This window comes from Leptopilina boulardi, unplaced genomic scaffold, assembly GCF_019393585.1.
Source record: "Leptopilina boulardi isolate dan_hultmark-lab unplaced genomic scaffold, ZJU_Lbou_2.1 LbouV2_30, whole genome shotgun sequence".
NCBI classification, from domain to species: Eukaryota; Metazoa; Arthropoda; class Insecta; order Hymenoptera; family Figitidae; genus Leptopilina; species Leptopilina boulardi.
The window spans coordinates 2,448,833-2,465,674 of record NW_026137863.1 but is presented as its reverse complement, the minus strand read 5'-3'; the positions used below and the strand labels follow the sequence as shown (position 1 = coordinate 2,465,674).

General features: G+C 31.7%; 1 protein-coding gene and 1 long non-coding RNA gene across 6 annotated transcripts in view; both read left to right on the top strand.

The window, feature by feature from the left end:
• LOC127282451 (fasciclin-3) overlaps positions 1–16,842 on the top strand; it is a 323,057-nt gene that overhangs the window by 89,692 nt on the left and 216,523 nt on the right. The window lies entirely within an intron of this gene.
• The window catches only part of LOC127282453 (uncharacterized), a 202,255-nt gene that overhangs the window by 14,303 nt on the left and 171,110 nt on the right, over positions 1–16,842 (top strand). The window lies entirely within an intron of this gene.

Below are 16,842 nucleotides of genomic sequence, written 5' to 3'. Positions count from 1 at the left end.
AATTTTTATGTGTCTCAAAAAAAAAAAAAAAACTCACAGAGTCAAACTTTGTGATTAAACATGCATTCAATTTATGTACAACTTCAAATAAAGTTTAGTCAGAAATATCTCAATCGTTGAAGTTTCACCTTTAAAAAAAAGAAGAAGGCTAAAAGAAAAAGCGGGGGAAAAAAAATTTGTAATGGGACTCAGGTGCGCAGGGAGAGGTTCACTTCTTTTCTTTTATAAAAGGTAGCATCTGTTCGGATTACTTTGTGAGTAATCGTCCCAGGTCTCAGGATAAAATCTTATCGCTCGAGTCCTCTCTTTCTCTCTCTCTCTCTCTCTCTCTCTCTCTTACACCCAGACCCACCCCAATCTCAAACTGCGTAATCTCTCAATCTTACAATATAGAAACTCTCGAGAGTGACTCGATCAATAAATTGACTCACTTGTCGCAGAATCCAAACGATATTGCCCCCTTCTTCACAACCCCCTGATGATTCATGGATGCTGTATATTTCTCCGTTTATTAGCCAATTCATTCAGATCGGACCTGAATTGCTTCCACTCCTTGAAACTTGTATCATTATCACTGTGAAATATTTATGGGATGCAATAAAATTCTAGTGAGTCAGATGCGTATTAAGTGGTACATAATATTGTACAGCTTCCGTTTGTACATTAAATTTTTAAGAATACTCTTTTCTTTTTTTTTTTTTTAAATATTTCAATTTTATAGATAGTAATACTAAAATTTGTTTCTACAATTTTATTAAAGATTCCCCGGAAAGTTCCCCCTGGAGGTTCTATCAGAATTCCGCCGGAACTTTCGACGTAATTCCATTGGAATTTCAACGGAGTTCCAAAGAATTTCCGATGGGATTCCAACAAAATTAGGACTCTAAAAATTTAGAAAAAAAATTAATCAGAATTCCGCCGGAACAGCCAACGTAATTCCGTCGGAATTCCATCGGAGTTTCAAAGAATTTCCAATGGGATTCCGACGGAATTCCGACGGAATTAGGACTTTAAAAACTTTGAAAAAAAATTAATCAGAATTCCGCCGGAACATCCAACGTCATTCTGTCGGAATTCCATCGGAAATTCTTTGGAACTCCGATGGAATTGCGACGGAATTACATTGAAAGTTCCGGCGGAATTCTGATAGAACCTGCAGCGGTCACTTTCCAGGGAATCTTTCCAAGTGGATTATAATTAAATATTAGTTAAATTAGTAAATAAACAAAAAAGTAATATTTGAATTTAAACGAATTTTCGCCCCATTTATATTACAGCGCCACCTACAGTATCCAAATCGGGGCCGTATCAGGCTGCCCTATTAGGAAATAGGCGCGCCTGATGTGGCCCTAATTAGAAAATCCACATTTTCTGGACGCCCTAATTTGGCCCTTATAAAGTGTGGCGTTACATTCCCTATTAGGGCCCTTGTAGGGCAATTTCTACACGAGCAACAAACCCGAATCGGTAAATAAATAATTTTTTTTTTAAATAAAATATTTTTTTTCTCTTAATTCACATTAGTAATAAATTTGTTTGCATAAAATTGATGACGCACCCTTTGGCTTTTTTTTCATTTGACCCTTCTTTTATACACTCTTTTTTTCGGTTGTTTTATTTGACTTTTCTCTCGATTTATATACATATATATATATATATATATATATATATATATATATAGCTCTCTCGCCCTAAATTGTTTTTGACAGTCATATGTTTCTGGGCGTGGGGCCTTCGAGGCCTTTCTGGAAATTTTCTCCTCATATATTTCTATATCAAACCATATAATTTTTATCCCTTCAAAATGACTTTCATGTGAACGAGAGATATTCACAATGAGATTGGAATTTCACTCTGATATGCCCTCAAGTTTCTATTATCTACTGATTTCGTTTTTTTTCTTTTTTTAAATTGCCTCTGCCAATAATTTTTTGAGCCTATTATAAATTTATACGGCTCCTGCTGTTTGATTTTTGAATTCAAAACAAGAATTAGTTTCATTGAAAAAGAGGAAAAGATCCTACCTGGGGGGGAATTTTTTTTTTATTCAAAAAAAGTCTTTGATAATTTTTATTAAGAGAGAAATTTTTTATTAACTATTATAGTTTGTTGTATGATTGAAAATTAAGATTCTTTTTTCATTTAATAATAAATAATTATTTCTATAATTGTCGAATATATTACTCTCACTGAATCAATATTTTCCCGATGCCTAATGAATCTACAAATTTCGAGAGCGTATAATCATTTCCAATTGATCATATCCTTGAGTCTAATGATTTTCTCATAAATCTAATCTAAAATCTATTTTCCATAACCGAATATGTAAAATATTTGAATTAATAACGTACAGCTTTTGAATTAGTTGAATAAAAAAATTTGTTTTTACTATTAGTTAAATTTTACTAAATCAAAATTTAGTTAAAATTTTTGACCAATTAAAATCACTCTTATAATTGTGATAAATTGAACACAACACTTGATTATAATCGGAAAAATAATTTTTTTTTTCTCCTCTCGTCGATAAAAAGAGTCAAATTTGAAATTAACAGGAGATTAATAAAATAGCGATAAAATGGAGCAATCATATTATATATAGCCTGAACGGTTGAGTAGAGTTGAATGAGCGCAACAAAGCAACATTTGTAAAATGAGAGGGGCATTTAAAAAAAAAAAACCTTGTAAAGTAGTAGTAGCTATTGAAAATATCGCTTCGCTGCTCACCCGTCATGAAAAGAGAAGTCCAATTTCAATCCTATTTTTTGATCGGCGCTTGTTACTTATATTGAAAAGTGAATTGTAGAATTTGCAAAGGAGTATTTCGAACGGGGTACCAATGCCTTCTTGCCTCCTCTATTTCTCTTTCTCTCTCTTCTTCGCCTTTCCGGCCAAAAAGCAAGGGAGGCAATCAAATCTTCTCTCAATCCATGTCCACTCAAATACTATACAAAACACAACCCCTTATTTCACGATTATTTATATCAAAAGAGAGGTATGGGGAGAGTGAGAGAGTTGGCGCCCTACAAGGGCGTCACATGTCACCGTACCCTCAAGCCCAACACAAACCCTAACCCTAACCAAGCTAATAAGCAACCCTAAAAAGTGTAGCCGAACTCGCAAAATGATACGAGGCCAAAAACTCCAAGAGAAAATTTGCATTTGTATTTGGTATGGTAATTGGGGATGGAATAATTGCGACACTTTGATATTGTGGCATTGAGTGACGGAGCGCGCGCGCGCGATCTCGAATATTGTATTTATATATGCGAGTTTAATAATTGACTTGAGAAAATGCTATTCTGATACTGCGAATTTTCGAAATAATCACAGGTTTTCCGCGCTGATTTTATCGTACGGGATGGGAAAGACACGGTTATGAATTTGGATGTACGGCGAAAAAACGATGTACTGTAACTTTAAAATTGGCGTGGTATACTGAAAAGTAGGACAACAGTGCGGAAATGTGTACTTTTCTGCACGGTATGCTGAAAAGTTAGAAAACAGTGTGGAAAAGTGTACTTTTCTGCACGGTATGCTGAAAAGTTAGAAAACAGTGCGGAAAAGTGTACTTTTCTGCACGGTATGCTAAAATGTTTAAAAACAGTGCAGAAAAGTATACTTTTCTTCACTGCTTTTATACCGTGCAGAAAAGTTAATTTCTCTACATAGTAGGGAAAAGTATACATTTCTGAACTGTTTCATAATATATTTTTACCGCACTGTTTAGAAAACCATACTTTTCTGCACTGTTTTTTATAATTTTTTTTTTGGAAATAAACTTTTCTGCATGGTATTATAAAAAGTTATAGAAACAGTGCACAAAATGATACTTTTTTAAATAGTATGCTAAAAATTTATAAGAAACAGTGCAGAAAAGTATCATTTTTCTGTATACTGTGCAGAGAAATTAACCTTCCTGTACGGTATTAAAAATAGGTCACTGTTTTTTTATACCGTACAGAAAAGTTTATTTCTCTGCATAGTGTACAGAAAATGTATACTTTTCTGCACTGTTTTTTTTTATATAAATTTTTAGCATACTATGTAGAAATGTACACTTTTCTGCACTGTTTTTATACATTTTTAGCATACTATGTGGAAAAGTATATTTTTCTGCACTGCTTTTATAATTTTTTAAAAATTTTTTTTTTAGAAATAAACATTTCTGCATGGTATCAGAAAAATTTATAAAAGCAGTGTACAAAACTATACTTTTCTACATGGTATGCTAAAAATTTATAAAAAAAATAGTGCAGAAAAGTATAATTTTCTACATAGTATGCTAAAAATTAAAAAAAAAAAACAATGCGAAAAGTGTACTTTTGTACACAGTATGCTAAAAAATCATTTAAGAAATCAGTGTAGAAAACTGTACTTTTCTGCACTGCTTTTTTTTTAACTTTTTCGCATAGCAGGAAGGTTAAATAAAATTTATCTAAAACAACAAAAGTTTTAATTGTTTCAGTTAAATATTTCCCTATTTCAGTTTAAATTCGCCGTTCCAAAAATGGAATTTTTTTCCATATGAAACAAAAATAAAAAGCCATATGCGAGAAAAACGATAGATTACCTCGAGATAATTACGAGTCTCGACTGTCTAGAGAGAAAGAGAAATAAAAGATATGAATCAGAATTGTGGTCAGTTTCCAATAATATTCTTCGAAGCAGTTTCATTATTCCCCCCTTTTCGTGATGAGTTTGGTTTACAGAATCCGGTGTAGAATCCATTAGTCAGTTTACGAGGCGAGCGCTCGATTTCAATATCCAACACCCGGTATTACGTGACATTAGCATAAAAATGCACTAATCCGTGGCGATTTCCGAAATGGATTTGAAAAAAAAAAAACTTGGTATGAGATGCTCGATGGAAAATTTATTTGTCGTGACGTGTTCGTGGGTGGGCATCAGAAGATATCGGTTTGAAAAAGAAGAAGAAGGGGGGAAATTGAGACAAAAAGGAAAGAGAGATATAGAAACAGTTTCATCCTTATTTCAGGACATCATAAATAGTCCATTCGAATCTTTATAAAATAGATCGTAGATAAATGATACGAAGGGTGAATTTCTTTTTTCCAAAGAAGGGTCAAAATAAAAGCATTTTATTACCCGCGGGACATGAGACGTACGCATATAGTAATTTCGATAGCGATCGGTATGGCGCGTGACGATTCTTTTTCCGATTCTATATTTCCCCTCTTCTTCTCTCTTTTTTTTGCACTCACATTCCACGTCTTTATATATATCGGGGTTGAAAAATATAAATTCGTTGCGCGTCGACAAATTTCCATAACCAATGGTTAGTAGTGCAAATCGGAAATATTTACACAGTTTGATAGAATAAAAAAGAAATTTAATTTTTCAGAAATTTTTTTTTTCAGAAAATGAAAATTAGAAAATTGAAAGGTATATGGATAATTTTGAAAATCATTGGATACCTGTTTTCTAAGTGAAATTGAATGTCTTTTTCGTTGACGAAATGCACTTTGACATGTGTGTATGTGTGTGTGTTCTGGGACATGATGATGTCAACCTTTTAACTCGATGAAATGCTTCCGCACGCTAAAGCACGACTCAGCACAAAACTACAACCGCGCACGTTGCTTCACGTGACATTTCGCATTTAAAACTGGAACGCGTTCATTAACCTAAGAGCAACACGACTTTGGTTTTTTGAAAAAAAAAAAAAAGTAGAGAAAAGATAAAATTGAAGTTATTTTACACGTCAATATGCTGATAAGTCGGCGCAAAAAAAAGAATAGAGAAAGCAAAGAAAGTTTTCTTTTCTTCCTTTCCTTTTTTAGAATTTTTATTAAACACCTTTTGGTTAATAATGTTTTTTTTTTCGCTTAACAAAAAAGTAAACAAGAATATCTTCCAATAGAAAAATGTCTCCTATAGAAAGTGTAAGAAAAAAAAATTATGAAAAAAAAAAAAATCTTTTGCAACGAATATAAATAAGAATATTAATAACAAAAACAAAAAGTTTTGCTAAAAATAAACTTTTAAAAGCGAAAACAAAAGTCGCCTTCTTATTCTATTGTTTTTTTAATATAAGTTTGTCACAATTAGTGTCATTAGAGATCGTAAAGAATCTCAATATAATGGAAAGTAAATTATCCTCTTCCTTCGTCTCCACGGTTGGTTATACGCACCTTGAAAATATCATTCTCCCAAAAATGAAAGTAAAAAACCATTAAAATATATTGCGGAAGCTTATTTTTTAGATATAAATAATGATTGGAAAATATTTTTTTGTCAAAAACTAATTAGAAAAAAAAAAAAATTTCAGAAATATTATGAAAAAGATATACACCTTCTCACAAAAAAAAATCCTTGGCAACTGTTGGTAAAGAAAAAACGGTCATGATAACAGTTGTAATGAAAACGATTACATTAGAAACAGTTACTATAGCAACAGTTACTATACTACGGTAACAGTTACTATGGCACTCTCTAAATCTGAATTAGTAAAATTTTACTAATTATTAGTAACTTTTACCAACAATTAGTAAAATTTAACTAATTCTAAAGCAAAAAATGAGTCACTAATTTAAATTAGTAAACATTTTTACTAATTCAGATTTAGAGAGCAGAAGTTACTATGGTAACAGTTAGTTACTATGGCAGAAGTTACTGTGGCAACAATTAGTTACTATGGTAACAGTTACTTTGGTAACAATTACTTTGGTAACAGTTAGTTACTATGGCAGAAGTTACTGTGGCAACAGTTAGTTACTATGGTAACAGTTAGTTACTATGGTAACAGTTACTATGGCCACAGTTACTATGGTAACAGTTAGTTACTGTAGCAAAAGTTACTATGGCAACAGTTAGTATGGCAACAGTTACTATGATAACATTTACTATGGTAACAGTTAGTTACTGTAGCAAAAGTTACTATGGCAACAGTTACTATGGTAACAGTTACTTTGGCAACAGTTACTTTGGCAGAAGTTACTATGGAAACAGTTACTATGGCAAAAGTTAGTTACTATGGCAATAGTTACTATGACAAAAGTTACTGTGGTAACAGTTAGTTACTATGGCCGAAGTTACTATGGCAACAGTTACTTTGGCAACAGTTACTATGGTAACATTTGCTATGGTAACAGTTAGTTACTGTAGCAAAAGTTACTATGGCAACAGTTACTTTGGCAACAGTTACTATGGTAACATTTACTATGGTAACAGTTAGTTACTGTAGAAAAAGTTACTTTGGCAGAAGTTACTATGACAACAGTTACTATGGCAAAAGTTAGTTACTATGGCAATAGTTACTATGACAAAAGTTACTATGGTAACAGTTAGTTACTATGGCAGAAGTTACTGTGGCAGCAGTTAGTTACTACGTCAGAAGTTACTATAGCAGCAGTTAATATGGTAACAGTTACTATGGAAACGGTTGCTATGTTAATGGTTGTTACGGAAACGGTTGCCATGGTAACCGTACGAGTGTAGGACAGACGGGACGGACGCCAAACCGAAACTATAAGGCTTTTTCAGTCCTGGGCCCCAATACTCTAAAAACTACAAATATTTGTAGATATTGTCAAAAAATATAGAACGACATGATTTTGACCCTCTTTTTTTGGGGGGCAGAGAAGCGTTGAGAAGCATGGAAAATCTGCCCTTTTATATATAGCAAAGTGATGACTATGTGAGCGTGACTGATTCGTTGAATGAATAAAGTTGTCCAGTGTGGCATGAGTTCAACGTTCACTGATCCAAAAAGGAGAAGAGACTATAAAGTGCGTGTGTGCGCAAAAAAATAGAAGCGAAAAACACAAGAGTATACATATATATAAATGCGACTAACTGGATTGAAATCAGCGAAGATCAAAAGACTTGTAGAGCTGGTTTTGTAACAACCAAATGCAATTCGTATATGTATATATATATATATATATATGGGGGGAGGTCCCAATCAGGCATCAGATAGATAACCGGATTCACGTGGTTCCATATGCGCTTATCGTGACCAACACATCGAATACCGATCGTAATGTACGTTCCGTTCTGATTTAGGTTATTCCACACCCTCACATATAGTATAGTTATTACGGAGACGGTAAAATTCTCCGCGTTCCGAGAGTGAGAGAGATAGTGCGGTATTGATATGGAAAATTGAAAAGTAATCAGCAAAGTTTGTGAAGAGACCGCTCAATATATTTTCATATTCGTTTATTCTGTTCTCGTTGTGGGAACCAATTTCCTTTGGAAATTTACTGAACGAGAACAGTTTGGTGAAAAAAAGATATTCACATATATATATATATATATATACATGAAATCGGATTGAGATTTTGAACGTTTAGGAAAAAACTACAGTTGATTGCGAGATACTTTTATGCATGTTCTCTTCGAGAATTGGAAAAAAATCTCTGCGAAAGATGGCAAGACATTTTTCTATATTGGTAAAAAGAAGAAAAAAAAAAAAAATTTAGACTGTGAAGGAACAAAAAATAGAATAAATTTTTTACGAAGAGAATTGTAAAGTAAATTTTAGATAAACGCGAACTGGATTTAGAGTATAGTAAAATTTAGTTTTCTTTTATTTTCGAAGATAGTAAAATTTTTCTAAACTATTTTTGTTTTAACAAAATAACACTTATTTGAATTCAATTTGAAGAATAGTGGATTTTACTAATCACATTTTAGAAAGTGGCTTTATACTAAATTAAATTTCATCCATTAGGAGAGGATGATAAATTTTTTATTAAGACAAAAGTTTTGAAAGTAATAAAAAATTCCCCTCACAATGTAATTTTAAAATATATATATATATATATATAATTAAATATTAAATGGACCACAGAATTACAAAATGCACCCTCGTTTCAATGAAATTGTCTCTCATTTTATCGGCACTATAAATAGTATATTATTTATCGTATCCAATATCTTATAAAATATTATTCTTTCTCGAATTTCCTGTTTATCCTCCCCCACCGGAAAAAATGGAATGAATCATAGTCTACTTTGCATGTTTGATCGTACAGAAACGGGATTTTTTTTTTTTTTTTCATCGAACATATTTACTCATATTTTTGTACCTATCGCGGGACAGTTTCAGTTTCCGGGTACGCAATTTTCGACTCTACACACACACACGTCTAATCTTTCTACTTGTATCGTTTTATCACCAGGAGGATCTAAGCTTGACTAGCCAAGTTATATAACATTTCCTGACGCAAAATAACAATATCGTGACTATGTTGGTAACAATATGATATATATATAAGCGCCAGTAAAAGGGGATCTATAAATTATGGATGTAGGTGAAAAATTAGTTTTATATACGCAACATGTTGTTGCCATCAAGTTTTTGATGCTTTTACTGATAATTTGGAAAATTAAATTTTTCTTCTGTTACGTTTTTAGACATGCGACACAAAAGCACATTTGAGAATTTTAATGGCATATTTTATATATATATATATATATATATATATGATGGGAATATTCAGTGATGTGTGTAGTTCAAAATTCGTTTAAATTAACCTCTCGAAAATAACGTTGAAAATATAACAACTCTGTTCATGATCATATGTGAGAGTTCAATGAAAAACGATAAAAGGATTAAAATTTCAGTGTACATGTTTTTGCCATTAAAGGCGCAATGTTCCACACAATTGTAAAAATCTTTTTTCTCAATATCTACTTTTTATATATTACAATGTATGTAAATTTTAAATCCGTAGACTCTAAATCTGAATTGGAAAAAATTTGAACTAATTTAAATTATCTCACTTTTTGCTTTTGAATTAGTAAAATTTAACCTCCTTCTAAAAGGGGAAATTTTTTTTTTTAATTTGAACAAAACTGTTGGTATGGTACTATGGCAATTGTTACTATGGTAACAGTTAGTTACTATGGCAAAAGTTACTCTGGTAACAGTTAGTTACTATGGCAACAGTTACTATGGCATAAGTTACTATGGCATAAGTTACTTTGGCAGAAGTTACTATGGCAACAGTTACTATCGTAACAGTTAGTTACTATGCAGAAGTTACTGTGGCAACAGTTACTATGGTAACAGTTAGTTACTATCACAAATGTTACTATGACAAAAGTTACTATGGCAAAAGTTACTATGGTAACAGTTAGTTACTATGGCAGAAGTTACTGTGGCAACAGTTAGTTACTATGGCAACAATTACTATGGTAACATTTACTATGGTAACATTTACTATGGTAACAGTTACTACGGCAACAGTTACTTTGGCAACAGTTACTATGGTAACAGTTAGTTACTATGGCAGAAGTTACTGTGGCAACAGTTAGTTACTATGACAACAATTACTATGGTAACATTTACTATGGTAACATTTACTATGGTAACAGTTACTACGGCAACAGTTACTTTGGCAACAGTTACTATGGTAACAGTTAGTTACTATGGCAGAAGTTACTGTGGCAACAGTTAGTTACTATGGCAACAATTACTATGGTAACATTTACTATGGTAACATTTACTATGGTAACAGTTACTACGGCAACAGTTACTTTGGCAACAGTTACTATGGTAACAGTTAGTTACTATGGCAGAAGTTACTGTGGCAACAGTTAGTTACTATGGTAACAGTTACTTTGGCAACAGTTAGTTACCGTAGCAAAAGTTACTGTGCCAACAGTTACTATGGTAACAGTTACTATAGCAACAGTGTAATTGAAGCTTTACCAATTTTCAACTTGAAAAAAGCAACATTTTTAGTGTCGGGGTTTTATTAACGATAAAGATAAGTCGAGTTAGAATGAACGGAACAGGATTTTGGCGGTAAAAGAGTAAAGAGAGAGAGAGAGAGAGAGAGTGAGAGGGGGGGAAAGAGATAAAGGGTTGTGCAATACATAAAAGGTTGCAAGGTAGAAAAGATCATAGATAAGAAATTATTTCATCAGCGCACATCTTTTCCCCTCTTGTTGTTGTCGTCGTCGTGACATATGCAGCTTTTTGTCCGTTATCTATTGAATTTTCATAAACCATCCCTTGATGTATCCGCATGTAACGACTCAATCTCCCGTTGTCTCTCTTTTCATATATATAAATCTTGTCTTTTCTGTCTCCACACACCGGGGACCAGTCGAAAACCCATAACTAGCCACTTTTCGGACCCTTTGTCAAATTTTCAAGGACCCTTCTCTTCCGTAGGGCGATGGCATCAAACCTCGAGTGCTTTAATCGAAATGGGGGGGTTGAATTCCACTTGAAATATAAATGTCCCGCGGTAACTCGTGGTTTAAATTTTATTCAACAATTTGCAATTTTTCGAATTAAGAACATCTTTTACCTCTGTATTTTTAATTTAAAATTTTTCAATTAGAGGTATTTGTATATCCCCAAAAAGGTGCGATAAAATATTTTGTTTCAATTTAAAAAAATTTGTCAAACAGAATTAAATATAAAAAAAAAGGTATTGAAAATTTAGTACTTCTGGGATATTTATTTATGTTGTATTCCATATTTGCGGTTTTTTTTATCTCTTCTGTTTTTCTCCATTATCCGTTTTTTTCTATACTTCTTTTTTTATCCCCCACTTTTTTTTTAATACCCATTCTATTTTTTTTATTTCTCTCTCTCTCTCTCTCTCTCTCTCTCTCTCTCTCTCTCTCTCTCTCGTTATATAATCGTATTAATCTACAAATCTTCAAATCTACAAATCGAAATTCCTTTTATTAGGCAAAAAATTTTTTCCTCTTTTTTTTGTTTCCTTCTCTCCTTTTTTTTGGAGGAGAAAATTCTTTTTCATTTTGTTATCGAATGATAAAAATGAATAGAACTCGAAATTGACAATGAATGAATAAAATTGTTTTTTTCTTTTGTGAAACGTAACTCAATATTCTCGCGCTCTAACCAATTTCAATTTTTTAGTATGACTTCTATTTGGCTCTTTTTTTTTGGGTAGAAAAAAAGGCACTTAAACATTTTGTTCACAATAGGCAAAAAAAAAAAAAACATTAGTGTTTTTCTCACTTTTTTTAATAAATTCTAATTGTATATATTTATATAAGGAAAATTTTATAGAAAACATATTTTTTTAATTATATAAATATATTTATTAATAATTATAAAAAAAAAAATTTTTTTCGATTTTTTTTTTTTTTGGTATTTATATAGTATTTTTTTCCCCGCGGTTTCACATGAAGTGATAACCTACTGTCTGAATTTAATGATCCATTGCATTGAGGTAAATAATAGACCAACTGTTTAGAAAGTTAACGACCTATTTCATTATACCTTTCAAGAAACACCATATGCGTTTAGGTCAAGTTTTACGTATTTTATTATCCCTATTTTTTTTATTTTTTTTTCACCAACATATTTTTTTTTAATTAATTTTAATTTTCTATTTTTTTAATCTATTTTATGCATTCGGAAAAATTAATTCGTTGGAAAAAAAGCTAGTCACGATTCGCAACACACACTTGTCACTCGATCAAAAGTCCATTACGTTAATGTTCATACGTCACATCCAGCACTCGCCATATGATGTTAGCACGTAATCCATATTTTTTTTTTTTTTTTTTTTTTTGATAGAACAAGAAAAATATAATCGGCGAAAGAAAAATTGTACAGAGAGTTTGGACCTGTCACACCTGGTCGCTTTTTTATATATATATATATATAGAGAGAGAGAGAGAAACCCCTTTTTGAAAATGATGCGCGACTATGCCCGAAACAGCCATGAAAGTATTAATCATATATATGAGACTAGGCGTGTCCGTTGACGGTGTCACGATTATGGCACATAAATTGTAAATTAGATCGTTTCCGTTGACAACCGCTCGTTGCGGGAAGGAGAGAGAGAAAGAGAGAGAGAAAGAGAGAGAGAGAGAGTCAGTCACGTGCGTATTTACATACATGTTCAACACCTGGCACAACTATATGTAACGAACCATTTATAAATATGTGTATATGTATGAATCGTATATATAACGTCATTATTTTTGTTACTGGATTTTACTTCGTTAAAAATCTTGACATCCACATGTCACACATGTGAACGCATCAATTTTCATTTTATTTTGTCACTTTTCTAACTAGAAAAATAAACGTCCTCACTAATGTCAAATCAAACAGTTTATTTCATTTTTTTTTTCATTGTATTAAAGCCCGAGAGTTTTAACTCATTTTAAAGAATTTTCGTATTTATCTCTTTTATAAATATATATATATATATATATATATATATATATATATATATATATATATATATATATATATATATATTTGTATTTAAAGCGTGTTTTATGATGATAAATTTATATAGAAAATTCATCAACTTTTCATCGTTATTATCTGTTTCTGCCTGATTGCCCTCGGGCAATTTTTTTTTTTTTTTCAATTTTTTATATCACACGCTTCTGAATATTAAATGGGTATTACAGTAGCACCTCGAAAAATCGGATATTTTAACTGGAGGATACAATTTTTGATATAGGAGGAATAATTTATTATTATTATTATTATTATTATTATTTCATTTATTTAGTTTTATTGTGGTGCATGATTATTCCATAAAAATTAATTTTGAATTAGCAGAATTTTTAGGAACCGAATTTTTAAAACTTCGAATTTTCATTTGTCCGAAATTGCAAATGACCAAAAAAATTTCGGCGCGATTTTTAAAATCATTTATAAAAACTCGGTATTACTTATTTTTATAACATTGTATGCAGTATTTCTGTGCGGTATTTATAAAAATTTATATATTTACCTTTGGAAAAGCATTTTATTCTATAAATTTTTCATAATATCGAAACGATTGACTGATTTTGTGAAATTGTTCACCTATTGAATAAGAGAAAAAAAAAAAAAATCAAGAGAAGAGAGTGGGATTTTATTCAAACTAAAATCTTCTTATAAGCCTTTACATTTTCTTTCAATTCAAGCTTCGTTTCCTTTTTTCTATAGAGAGAGAGAGAGAGGTAAGTTTCTTATTTATATATTTTCAGTCTTTGAAATCTTATATATATGAAACTACTTGTCTCTCAAGCGATTAATTTGTTCCAACAATAAATACTGTTTTGCTTTCTTGTATTTTGTTGATTATTGTTTTCTTTCATTCTTTCTCTATTTCTGTCTTTTTTTTTTTTTATTGTTCATCAGATGCGGTGAATCTTGAATCATTCGCCTTAAAAACATGTCAGTCGAATGATCGCAATCACCTTTTTCTAGTCTGGTGCACCGACATTGTTGAACGTATTATTTCCCCTGGAATATATTGGGGGATAGGTTATGAATACTTCAGTGTTTTTCAAAGAGATCGATGATTGGCGACAAACCGTACAGTCACATCGTGTACGTATGTTATATGTGTATATATAGAGTCCTTCTCTCTCCTCTTCTCCGGAAACAATACTGACATTCAAAGTTGAGTATAAAAATGCATCGTGTGTGTGTGGTGGTAGCATACTAAAAAGTGAAAAATAGAACCCAATTTAAAAAAAAAAAATTATTATTCTTTTTTGCAAGAAAATGTAAATGTGAAATTAAATTTTTTTTTCGTGTCTTTTGTGAAATTGTAATTATTTTACATTTTTAGGGGTTAGAGAAGTCAAATAAGTCAGGAAAAAGTCGAAAATTTTGTTTTTTGGGCTTTTTTAATAGCAAGTTGCGGATTCCGCGAAATTAGATCACGAATTATGTGAAAGAAGATCACGGAATTCGCGAAATTAGATCATGGACACCACGAATTTAGGACGCGAAATTGGATCACGGAATTCGCGAAAATAGGTCGCAGATTACGCGAAATTAGATCACGGAATTCGGGAAAGTAGGTAGCTAAATTAGATGACAGATTCCGCGAAACTAGGTGACGGATTACGTGAAACTAGTTTGCTGAATTGGATCACGGTTTCTGCGAAACTAGATGGCGAACTACGCGCAATTTATTAGATCAAGGATTCCGCAAAACTAGGTGACAAATTACGCGAAACCTAGTGACGGCTTACGCGAAATTAGGGCGCGTAATTAGATCACGGACACCACGAATTTAGGACGCGAAATTGGATCACGGAATTCGCGAAACTAGGTCGCAGATTACGCGAAATTAAATCACGGAATTCGCGAAACTAGGTCGAAGATTACGCGAAATTAAATCATGGAATTCGCGAAAGTAGGTAGCTAAATTAGATGACGGATTACGTGAAACTTGTTGGCTAAATTGGATCACGGTTTCCGCGAAATTAGACCATGAATTCCGTAAAACAAGGTGACGGATTACGTGAAACTAAGGTGCGTAATTAGATCACGGATTACGCGAAACTGGAAAGCGAAATTAGATCACGGAATTCGCGAAATTAAATCACGAATTCCGAGAAACTACGTGACGGATTACGCGAAACTAAGACGCGCAATTAGATCACCGATTACGCGAATTCCGAGAAACTATGTCACGGATTACGCGAAACTGAGAAGCGAAATTAGATCACGCAATTCGCGATATTAAATCACGAATTCTGAGAAACTAGGTGACGGATAACGCGAAACTAAGGCGCGTAATTAGATCACGGATTACGCGAAACTGGGAAGCTAAATTGGATCATGGAATTCGCGAAATTTACTCACAAATTCCGAGAAACTATGTGACGGATTACGCGGAACTAAGACGCGAAATAAGATAACGGATTACGCGAAACTAAAGCGCGAAATGAGATTGCGGATTACGCGAAACTAGTGCGCGAAATTAGATCACGAATTATGCGAAATTAGGTAGCATAATGAGATCACGGTTTTCGTGAAACTTGGTCACGGATTACGCGAAATTAAATTATGGTTTTAACGAAAATAGATCACGGAATTTGCGTAATTAGTTCACGAATTCCGCGAAATTAGATCGCGGATTACGTAAAATCAAAAAAATTTTTTTTTTTTTATTATTATTTCAACACCAAAATAAATGTTTCTTTTTTCGATTTTTCTGTATAATATAAATATATAGTTTTGAGGGATCATTTTCCATGGACGTGTGAGATATCGACGCTGTCATAAAATTGCTTAGCCAAATGGAAAATTGCTTACTCCTTTGAAATGAGACTGTTACGAACTTTATTCGGTGAGTCAGAAATAGTAATCGATGATTCAGTATCTTTAGATTGAACGATACTCATCGTCTTTATATATCGGTTTCTGTTCTCTGTGCAAAAAAAAAAAAAAAAAATAATAATAAAACCCCAGAGTAAGTCATCACTTTTATAAAAATCTTATATTATAATATTATATTCAAGGCAAATAGAGTTTGTGTCAGTAAAATCAAAAATTTTTTTTTTTTTCTTTTAATTTTTTCAATTAACAAATATTACTGATTTTTATTTTTATCTTTTACTTTGGCTTCTTTTTTTATTTTTTGTATTTTAATTATTCATTTTATTATTTTTTTTTTTTTATTATTCAGTTTATTATTTTTTTCCATTATTTGTTACGTTTTCGAGGGAAATTAAAAATAAAATACATCCGAGTAAAATATTAAACAAATTGTTTTCATTTTAATGGAAATTTTAACTAAATGGCAAGCAAATAGAAAATGAAAAATAATAATTTTTCAATATCTATATAAATGTAATAAAATCAATATTAATGGAAATCAATATATATATTTGCAATGTTCGTTAAAAAAAAATGTAATTTACAATATTTAAAAACATATTTTTCTCTTTTTTGAAGTTAAAGTAGAAAAAAAAAAATTTTTGTTTTTCTTATAGAATTATAATAAATCAATGAATTTTTGAGCGATTTTAATTTTTTTTTTTTTTTTGAGACATTGTAAATTTGATTGAAAATAAATTATCGAATATTCTCAAGAGGGATGTATATGTGTCGCAATAAATTTTCTCATTATCACC